The 11,310-nt window shown below is 41.4% G+C and overlaps 1 protein-coding gene across 18 annotated transcripts in view; it reads left to right on the forward strand.

Annotated features, from left to right (window-relative positions):
* Window positions 1–11,310, forward strand: part of LOC112426266 (uncharacterized) — a 152,502-nt gene that overhangs the window by 46,692 nt on the left and 94,500 nt on the right. For 15 of the 18 annotated variants that reach the window (XR_011626100.1, XR_011626099.1, XR_011626101.1 and 12 more), the window contains one exon: window positions 9,907–10,002. The exons of 2 other annotated variants lie outside the window; for them this stretch is intronic. The gene's annotated coding sequence lies outside the window, so the exon portion shown is untranslated. One more of the 18 variants, XM_071100612.1, reaches the window with a different exon arrangement.

Below are 11,310 nucleotides of genomic sequence, written 5' to 3' on the forward strand. Positions count from 1 at the left end.
TATGTCTTACACGGCAGCAGGCAAGAGAGTTTGTGCAGGGGAAGCCCCCTTTATAAAACCATCAGAACTCATGAGACTTATTCACTATCAGGAGAACAGTATGGGGGAGACTGTTCCCATGATTCAATTATCTCCACCTGGCCCCTCCCTTGACACATGGGGATTATTACAATTGAAGGTGAGATTTGGGTGGGGACACAGCCAAACCGTATCAACAGGGGATTAGAATTTGTACCTTGAAAGCTAAAGCTGTAGTGGAGAAGGTGGTTTGCAAGAGATGAGTAGAGGAGATAGTAAGAAGCAGAGGAAGAGATGGCAGAGATCTAGGGGCAGAGACTCCTTGTATCCTGGCACTGATCCCTGCAGGGAATTTTGTGGAATAGCCTTGCATCCTTACCTCATATTCGTCTTTAATGGAGCAGTGTCTATGGGATTCTGATATTTTCATCTAACAATGCCTGTGCAGAATGACAGGCACAGACTTTGTTCACTGAAAAATACATCATCGTTTTTTTCTGAGTCATCATATGTCCTCCTAGATTATAATTTTCATGGTTGCACAGTGACTATTGTGGATGTCTCAATATTTATGGGAGAAGTGCAATTTGTGGGAGAAATTTGAGCTCTGGTGTTAAAGAATACTGAGTTCCAATGCCCCGCCCTGACACTTGCTGGGTATGTGATTTGGGCAAATTATTTAAACACCCTATGCCTCAGTTCCCTCCTCTGTAAGATAGGCACAACAATAAGGTTAAATGATGTAATGATTCTTAAAGCTCACAGCACATTTTCTGTCACATAAGTGAGGATTCAGTAGATTTCACCTCTCATTATTTATAACCATGAAACCAGTACTCTGTTACTGCTCCTGTAAAAACCCTTCTGTTTTCCTCCTCTCCTTCTCTTCCCCCTCCTCCTCCTCTTCCTCCTTCTTCTTCCTCTTCTTCTTCTTCTTCAAGATGGAGTTTTACTCTTGTTGCCTAGGCTGGAGTGCAGTGGTTCGATCTCAGCTCACTGCAACCTCTGCCTCCTGGGTTCAAGCAATTCTCCTGCCTCTTTTGTATTTTTAGTAGAGATGAGGTTTCACCACGTTGGTCAGGCTAGTCTCGAACTCCTGACCTTGGGTGATCCGACCGCCTCAGTCTCCCAAAGTGCTGGGATTAGGAGCATGCGCCACCATACCTGGCCTCTATTTTCAACATTATAAACAGAACGGCAGTGAACATCCTTACAGTCAAATATTTGCACATAATTATTCTTTGAGAAAAATGCCAAGAAGTTGCATTATTGGATCAAAGATTATGGACATAAAAATTATTTAAAACATGCACTAGGGGCCAGGCGTGTTGGCTCATGCCTGTGATCCCAGCACTTTGGGAGGCCGAAGCAGGCAGATCACAAGGTCAGGAGTTGGAGACCAGCCTGGCCAAGATGGTGAAACCCCGTCTCTACTAAAAATACAAAAATTAGCTGGGCATGGTGGCGGGTGCCTGTAATCCCAGCTACTCAGGAGGCTGAGGCAGGAGAATCGTTGGAACTTGGGAGGCGGAGGTTGCAGTGAGCTGAGATCACTCCACTGTACTCCAGATTGGGCAACAGAGCAAGACTCCGTCTCAAAAACAAACAGATAAACAAAAAACAATCAACAACAACAAAAAGCATGCACTAGGATGACTGTCTCTGAATCTTCAGTGTTATCCCCCACCCTAGCCTTATCCATTTTCTTCTTGGCCTCGGATTTAGAGAAAACATGTTTCTTTCTGAGTTCAGGATGTGGTCTATGTTCACTTTCCAACAAAATTAAAATGTCACATCTGACATTTGAGTTGGGACTCTTTGGGGTAAAGTTAATTAATTCATTTAGCCATTCACTTACATGTCAGGTATAGATTAGGTTTATATACCGCCTAGATTTATGGATTAGGCTTATATTTTGAGAGCTGGTTGGAATGTTGCTAATGATGGAGAGGGCTTTGCAGCCATCATAGGAAGCATTCCAGATGGTCCTAAGGAAGTCAGATGTAGACTAAGGCTTACAGTATCTGAAAAATCTTTCCTTTCTAGAAACAGGGACATGTGGAATATGAACATCTTTATCTTTTGATGTGCCTGGAATGACCGGCCATCGGCAGACCCTTCCCTGGCTTCAAGGCTCTGGAAAATATCAATATGAAGTTTAGTGAGATGCTTCTTTGAGCCACCCACTGTGCTAGGCACCTTGGAAAGACAAACGTAACCCTACATGATCCTTATTCTCAAGAGCATAGTTTATTGGGGAAGTAGATGTGCAAACAATTAGAGGGCCAGTTAAATTTGCCAGAAGTTAAATTTGCTAGATTGGTGCTGTGCACCTGTAAGGAAATCCCAGAATAAGGCATTCCATGAGCCAAGGTCTGCATGCAGTTAGCCACTTGATCCCCAGGGGGTTTTAATTGTTCTAAAGTTATAGTATTTGATTTTTCTTTTTAGTTACCAACAATGAACACTGGAGATTTTAGGTAAAAAATACAGATTTCTGTCTTACCTTGAAAAAACAAAAGAATTGACAATAATGAGCCCCTATTCCACCATGGCAACAGAGGCATGGCTGATCTTTTAGCCAGGGAATGAAATGAGTTCCTCTGCCAGGCACGGTGGCTCACGCCTGTAATCCCAATACTTTGGGAGGCCAAGGTGGGTGGATTACTTGAGGTTAGGAGTCCGAAACCAGCCTGGCCAACATAGTGAAACCCCTGTCTCTCCTTAAAATACAAAAATTAGTCAGGTGTGGTGGCAGGCACCTACAGTCCCAGCTACTCAGGAGGCTGAGGCAGGAGAATCCCTTGAACCCGGGAGGCAGAGGAGGAAGTTGCAGTGAGCCAAGATTGCGCCACTGCACTCCAGCCTGGGTGACAGAGTGAGATTCCATCTCAAAAAAAAAAAAAAAAAAAAAGAAAAAAAGAAAGAAAGAAATGAGTTCTCCTTTTTAATTACAGTCCCCACCACTCCTTACAGTTTTATCCTGTACTGCTTCATTTATTTATGTTATTTGTGTGGGTCCTGTGAGTTTAAGAGTATGGCCTAGTGGAGCGAGGCCCTTGTTCTTTCACAGGATATCCAGGAAGGTCAGAAAGATCTGCTAGAGGGGAGACCTGCAGGGTAAGCAGAAATTTGCAATGTAGAGAGGTAGAAGGCAGGTGGAGCACCTAGGGCAGGGGCAACAGCATGTGCAGAGGCATGGGACTTGAGCACAGAAGGCCTGCTTGGACAAAGACAAGCTGACAAGGATAGCAAGAAAGTTGAGTATTTAACAGAAGGGATCAAGAGAAAGAATTGGAGAAGTATGCAAGTGCCAGCTCATGAACAGTCTGGCATACCAAAATAGAGGCTTTGCATTTTGCTCTGTAAAAACTAGATTGGGCCCGGTGTGGTGGCTCATGCCTGTAATTCTAGCACTTTGGGAGGCTAAGGTTGGTGGATCACTTCAGGTCAGGAGTTTGAGACCAGCCTGGCCAACATGGTGAAACCCCTTCTCTGCTAAAAATACAAACATCTGAGCATGGTGGCAGGTGCCTATAGTTCCAGCTGCGAGGGAGGCTGAGGCAGGAGAATTGCTTGAATCTGAGAGGCAGAGGTTCAGTGAGCCGAGATTGCGCCACTGCACTCCAGCCTGGGCAACAGAGTAAGACTCTGTCTCCAACAAACAAACAAACTAGATTGGATGACTGATCGGATAATAGCTAAAAGAGTTTCCAACAGTGCCCCGACTTCATACTGACGTTGTGCAAAGCACATGGTGTGCAGCAGCTCATGAAATCCTGACTCCAAGCATATAATACATTTGCTATTAGGGAAGCAAAAAAGCAGATCGAGGGAGATCGGTTAAGTGACTTCTCCAAGGTCACAACCAATATCATCAAAGCAGGGAGTGAACCCCAAGCTTCATTACAGAGCTTGCAATCTAATAATCAGGGCACCCTACTTCCCAACTGGATTAGTGCTTCTGAACAACTACCCCGGCAGCAAAGTTGGGGTTGCGTGGGGTGTGACTGTGGGGACACTGAGAGAGCAAAGCTGCTGAGCATTGGCCAGAGAGCAGGAGGGCCTTCACCAAGGTGGCCTAGTGCCGTGAAGAGGAGGGGTGGGTGGGGGAGATGTTGAGCAGGATGGATCAGCGGGACCCTCCTTCATGGAACCTGCTGGCCATCGCATCGCGTTTTCTTTTCCTCCTTGGAATTCTTGAAGCACTGTGAGCGTCTTTCCCAGGGCTTGCTTGTACCATGTCCCCATCCAGCTGTGTGCATCTTATCACATCTAATATGTTTTGAGTTCCTTAAGGGCAGGAGGAATTATGCTTTATTTGCCTTAATATTTTTTTTTGCATTGCTGAGCATAGTGCTTTGGTAAATGAATGAATTCCAAAATTATCTTATTCAGATCATTTCTCCTTATGTCTGCATTTTATAAGTTAGTGGCAAGTTAAATACTTTTTCTTTTAAAATATGAAAATAATTTCCTTACACAATGTACTTTAAACTACATTAAAATATGAGGGAAAGTAAGACTGGGAAGTTGTTTAAAAACAGCAAACCCTTTAAGAGTCAATGTCACATTTATTGCTATAAAATATTTTTCTCTCTCTGTTAGACATCTGGTTCCCATTACGTACAGTATTGGGTACTTGAGTTCACCAGCCATTTTGCATACCAAGCAGTGTGCAGGCAAAATCCCCACCGTCATCCACCCAGTATATGCATTTGCACCAGGTAATTCTTCACATTTACAGACAACCCTTCCATCACCAACTTAATTCTTACCAATACATTTTTGAAGTTACTTTGCTCATAGGTATCTTAAGACCAAATTGCCTACATCTGAGAAGTGAAAAACTTTAAAACCCTGGAGTCTTTGCTTTATGTCATTGTACAGTCCAACTATCTATAATCTGGCATTGAAGTCAGTGAAACATCTAAATCTTAAGTCTATATTTCCTAGTAACATTGACCCAGAAATGAGAAACACAATATGGAATGTTTGCTAATGAGTCATGAATTTCATTATAATTGCTTCCACATTCAGGATAGCTCCCTTAAAACCATCTAATCTTGACATATCCTGCAACAATCCCATGTGTTGTAAATGATTTTGTTTTATTTCTTAGGTTACTGCTAAGGGCTTATTTTCTGGTTCATTTCATTTTCTTAAAGAAAACCACACACATGTGTGCATGTGCACACACACACATTCAGACATATACACCTCACCTCAATTTATATTTTTTGAAATAAAATAATTATGAAATAAAAAGGAGCCCTCATTTGGTTTGAAAATAAAAATAAACACATTTAGGGAGAAAGTTGAAATACAGTCCATTTTACAGCTCTAATTCAGGTCTCTGAGAATTAAAGCCAGAATTAACCAATGCCTAGGCAAGCAGTAGTCTGTACCCTTTGGAGACTTCGGAACCTATATCACAATGGACAGACACTACTGGTATTCAGTACTGTAATGATGGAAAATTAACTACAACTTTAAAAAACTGTTCACATTATAAAGTGATCTATTAGCATTATACGACTTCAGCACTTAAAGTGACTGATTCTAATTGCAAGATTTGGCCAGTAGCAAGCATTAAAGAGCTGCAGGATCTTGTATTTTTTTTCTTTTGGGATATTTTGACTGGATTTTCTTTGGAATGAAACTTTATTCTTACCACACAAAAGATAGTGTGGAAGAAATTTCTCTGTTCGATAGAATGAGAGGCAATTATAGTTTCTTCTTCTTTGATTCATGATTCAATATGCCAGATCCTAAAAAATTCTTGCATTTATTCTCCCTTTCCTTTACTAAGTAAAATTCTATTTTTACAGTTCATGGATATTGTCCTGAAGAAGTAAAGATGGATGCCCTTCTCTAATGAGCTTTAGCAAGCAGGGAGGCACTCTTTCCTTGCACCTGGTTATTTTACTGTGTCCTTCAGAATCTCTCCAGGATAAACCGGTGGGTCTGTAGGATGAAACTACCATGCCATACCTTGAGCTGAACTTATTTTACATATGTTATCACAAAACTACAGGGACTTCTGGGCAGGTATACTTCTTAGATGTACCTACTAATGAGTTTGCAGTTTCCAGAAAAGAAGGAAGTGTATGGGAGAATGTCATTCGTCTTTGAATTTGACTTTAGGTTTATGACATCTACAGGCTATTTCAGAATTTTCATTTGATTGACTACAGGAAGCTAATTAATTGAGTAGAATTGGAAACTGCAGCTTTTTATGCTAAAAGAGGTTTTTTTGGCAGGGAGGGGAGTGTTGAACTTACATGTTTAAGCAGTTTAAGATATATTGAAATTTTACCTTAATCTGCTGTATGGATTTTTTTTATTGGTGGCTTTCAGATCTCTCAGGTAGTAGAGGAATTGCCTACCACGTTTCAGAGTTTAGATGTGATGACCTACATTGTTATCCATGTAACCAACAGTGGGATCTTGAACATGTAGTTTAAAACTCCAGCAATACTGTAAATGCTAGCCTTATTTATTTAAAACATCGCTCTCTGAAACTGACATTATTTTCTTAATAGGACAACATTGGGTAGAAAGAAGTTTAAAGGCACTCTCTGACTTCTTGGTGAATTTTTCACTAACAGTTCCCCGTTGCTCATAATTGCATCCTCTCTTTCAAAACCTAGAATCTGCAGAAGAGAGCAGAAATACTTGTTATTGACCTGAATTACGATAAAAAGAAGAGAGAAGATAAGATCATAGCTGTTGGCACTTTGTTTATGAAAACATCATTTCGAAAATATGCTTGAATCAGGCAAAAGTAATGCATCTCCTTCCTCTCCTAGCATATTTTAAATGCCAACCTAGCCAGACAAAAAGAATAGTGCCCCAAATTAGGGCATTTTCTTTCCTGTATGCTAGTGTAATATATGACAACATCATTTAATTATTACTTATGACATTTTAACTACATTTTAGATATTATAGAAATATATAAAATTTATGTAAAAGTATAAATATAAAAATCAGAAAGTGTTTAAAAATTATCACATTTTATTTTGAAATAATACAGGACTCACTGAAGTTGTAAAAATAATTCAGTGAGATCCCCTGTACCCTTCACCCAGCTTACCCCAAAGACGGCGTATCACATAACCACAGCACATTCTAAACATTAGGAAATTGATTCAATAGTGTTAACTCAGTTAGAGGATTTATTCAGGCTCCAGCAGTTTTACATGCACTCTTTTCTGGGGTGTATAATAACGTGTAGAAATGCGTAAAACACCAGCGTTAAGAAAGCACCTCTCACCAATAAATATTGATGATATGCAAGGTTCTCAGACAATGTGGTTTTATGCATCTTGTGATTGACTAAAAGCGAAGTAGAGCTGGTTGCATTTAGGAAGGTCCTTTATACCTAATTGCTTTATCCATATGTTAATTAACTAATCAATTAATCAATCCTAATCAAGTGCCAACTATGAGCCAGCCTCTTTGATAAACTGGAGATGCAAAGATGGAGGCATGGATACTACTCGCGAAGAACTCACAGGAGGAGATAGAAAAACAAATCAACAATTATAACATGTAGCTGCATACCATAACACAAATGAAGCACACCAACATGACTAAGCACCTAAAAGTGCCCTGCACTGCACCAGGCATTAGGGATAAAGGGGTGAATAAGATGCATATTCTTCCTGTTCTGTGGAGCACACTGCTGAGTGCAGGAGATAAGACCGTTAACGAGCGATGACAGCAACGTGCTCTAACAGGGAGCTGTGGTTCGGCGTGGGTGGGTCCTAACCAGATCAGTGGGTATAGGAAAGTGACTCAGGAGTGTGTCATGAGGTCAAGGCCAGCATCTCAAGACGCTGAGCATGAGTGCTTTATGGGATCTTTGAACCAATCTCTGACTATATTTCATGCAGACCCCATAAAGCATCTTCTAGTTGTGCTATCACATTTTAGCAGATGGCTTGCTATCACAAGAGCAGTCAATGTTTCTCAGAACTGAATCAAGAGCTCTTTGAAAGCCAGACGTGGTGGCTCATGCCTGTAATCTCGGCGCTTTGGGAGGCCGAGGTGGGAGGATAGCTTGAGCTCAGGAGTTTGAGACCAGCCTGGATGACCTGGCGAAACCGCCTCTCTACAAAAAATACAAAAATTAGCTGGGCATGGTGGCATGCACCGGTGGTCTCAGCTACTCAGGAAGCTGAGGTGGGAGGATCAGTTGAACCCCGGGAATAAAGGCTGCAGTGACCACTGCACTCCAGCCTGGGTGACAGAGTGAGCCTCTGTCTCAAAATAAAAAAATAAATATATAAAAACAAAAGCAAAAACAAATAAACAAACTCTTTGATGTCATACCTGGTGTCAGGTCTTCTCCATTCAGTGCTGGCGGGCCTGGTGCTGAGCTCACACAGGACATGGGGTGAAGAAGCGTTTTCTTTCCCCCAGTGAAGGCGAAGTGTTTTCCTAGAGCATGGTTGGTTAGTTGGTGTTGGAAAAATATAACAGTGTGTTTTTCTTTCCTAACAAATTGAGGTTTCTTATTCAAAATGGGACAACACTATCACCCTCTAAGCTGCTGTGGGTCTGATCATTGGCCTTTCCTGCTTAGAACCCCTCAGTTGCTTTACACTAGACTTAAGGTGGCATCCAAAATTCCTACCTAAGCATGTGGTCTGCAAGGCCCTATGTGATGTGGCTCTGCTCACCTATGTCTCATCACATTCTGCTTTATATCCAGGTCCTAGTGGTCCAAGCATGCTGGCCTGTTTATTATTTCTTTAACTTCCAAGCTGTTTCCTACTCCTGGACCTTTCCACATGTTTTTGGAAATGTTTTCATTTTTCCTAATACTCTTATCTATAACCTCATTCTTCAGGCTTCTACTGCAACACCTTCTATACGGAAGCACTTGTTTATATGAAGCCTTCACTGTAAGCTCCACTTTATTCTTACTTTTACTTTGTGTATTTAGTATCGTATGCAATTTTCTATTCATTGGCGTGATTATATAATATTTATCTCTCCCATTAAACTGTAAGTTCCATGAGGGCCGGAATGATGTCATTTTTATGATTATCTCCTGAAGGCTCAATAAGCAGTTGTTGAATGAATTATTGAATGAATGAAAACATGAATAAATGAAAGAAATAGTGACATATACCGTTATTTCTCCTATGTTTAGGTAATGCTACACCTGAGATTTGGAAGTATTTATACAGTGTTTTGGGATCATTTCTGGAGTCATTTCTTTCTCAGGTTCAGGCAGCAGTCATTTCTTATAAAAATCATAGCCGAGCTGGGCGTGGTGGCTCACGCCTGTAATCCCAGCAATTTGGGAGGCCGAGGCAGGCAGATCACCTGAGGTCGGGATTGTGAGACCAGCCTGACCAACAGGGAGAAAACCTGTCTCTACTAAAAATACAAAATTAGAAATTAGCTGGGTGTGGTGGCGCATGCCTATAATCCCAGCTACTTGCGAGGCTGAGGCAGGCGAGGCAGCAGAATTGCTTGAACCCAGGAGGTAGAGGTTGCAGTGAGCCAAGATTGCACCATTGCACTCCAGCTTGGGGGACAAGAGTGAAACTCCGTCTCAAAAAAAAAAAAAAAAAAAAAAAATTCATGCTGACATGATTTTGTGTACTTCAGCGGTTTCTGCTCTAGGTGTTTTATTTGGTGAAGTTGTCATCTCAAGGCTACTCCAACAATGGGCAAACCATGGTTTAGGTGCCCACTGCTGACTGAAATCGTGGCCATTACTTTGCAAAGAACAGTTTAGAACTGCTTTGCTAATCCCGGGGCTTTGAACATGGCTCTTTGGCACACAGAGGGTCTTGAGCATGGGAGGTACCTTGGCAGACAGGTCCAGCACACCCTTTAAAAATGTTTATATCTGCTGAATTCTAGATCCAAATTCTGTCTTCACTGGCTTCAAGAATCCTGTCTTCACTGGCTTCAAAACTGGGATGAAGGAGGCTCCTTAGTGGAGAGCAAACCAAAGAGGTATTTGGAACAGGGATAAGGGGATGGATAGAAGTCAGGGAATGTCTCCAGGGAGAAGTGATCTTTGAGTTGAATCCAAATTGGTGGTCAGGATTGAGTTACTCAGATAGACATATGTGACATGGTATAAGGGTGGGCTGAGGGAATAGCAGTGCAAAGGCCTAAAGAGATGTTTGGCGAAAAGGCTCAACCAAATCTCTGGACATGCAAAACCAATTAATGGACTGTGAGAAGAGTGGTAATCCCTTGTCTCTCAAATTTGAATTATGTAGATAATTGCTTCAATTTTGTGCCTGGTATGTACCCAGTCTAAGCATATGTTTATTACCTAACATAGATTATCTTAAATTTTGGTTGGTAGGTAACAATGCAGTCTGAATTTCTGTTTTTTTTTTTCTTTTGAGACAGAGTCTCGCTCTGTCACCCAGACTGGAGCGCAATGGCGAGATCTTGGCTCACTGTAACCTCCGCCTCCCAGTTTCAAGCGATTCTCCTGCCTCAGCCTCCTGAGTAGCTGGGATTATAGGCATGTGCCGCCATGTCCAGCTAATTTTTGTATTTTTTAGTAGAGACAGGGTTTTACCACCTTGGTCAGTCTGGTCTCGAACTCCGGACCTTGTGATCTTCCCGCCTCGGCCTTCCAAAGTGCTGGGATTACAGACGTGAGCCGCTGCACCCTGCCACAGTGTGAATTTCATTAACTTTTCTCGTAGGTTTTTATCAAGAAGGGCATGTGTGTGTGTGTGCACATATGTGTCTTTAAACTCATTTGTTAATCTTGCTCATGTATAAATAAAGATCACAGATCTTGTTTATGTTAAGAGCTGTGAGATTTTGGCGAGCTGCTGCTTCTGGAATGTATACGTAGTGAAGAGCCAGCATTGCATACCAGAAAGAGCTCACGTTTTGGAGTTAAAGACCTGGGGACAAGGCTCAACTTGGCACTTACTAACCTGTGACTCTGGGCAAGTTGCATAATCTCCCTGAGTCATAATATTTCCCCTCTAACTTTGTGGTAATAATAAGGTTATTTGGCTCATTTATCTCATAGAATTATTTACATAAGGCAATCTATTTGAAAAATCTTTAAACATTATAAAGCACCGTGTAAATAGGAGGCATTGTTATTCTAGAAAAAGTATACTTAAAAATGTGACAGGTTATGTAAATGAATGGAGAGGCCCTACCCAAGCTTAATATCATTTGAAAATTGAAAATAGCATATTTCAAATATGGCAATATGGATAGACATTCAAAAGTTTCTGAGAGCAGTGAAAATTTATACTTATTGTGTTGCAGGTTTATAGT

Source organism: Macaca nemestrina, chromosome 7 (genome assembly GCF_043159975.1).
Source record: "Macaca nemestrina isolate mMacNem1 chromosome 7, mMacNem.hap1, whole genome shotgun sequence".
NCBI classification, from domain to species: domain Eukaryota; kingdom Metazoa; phylum Chordata; class Mammalia; order Primates; family Cercopithecidae; genus Macaca; species Macaca nemestrina.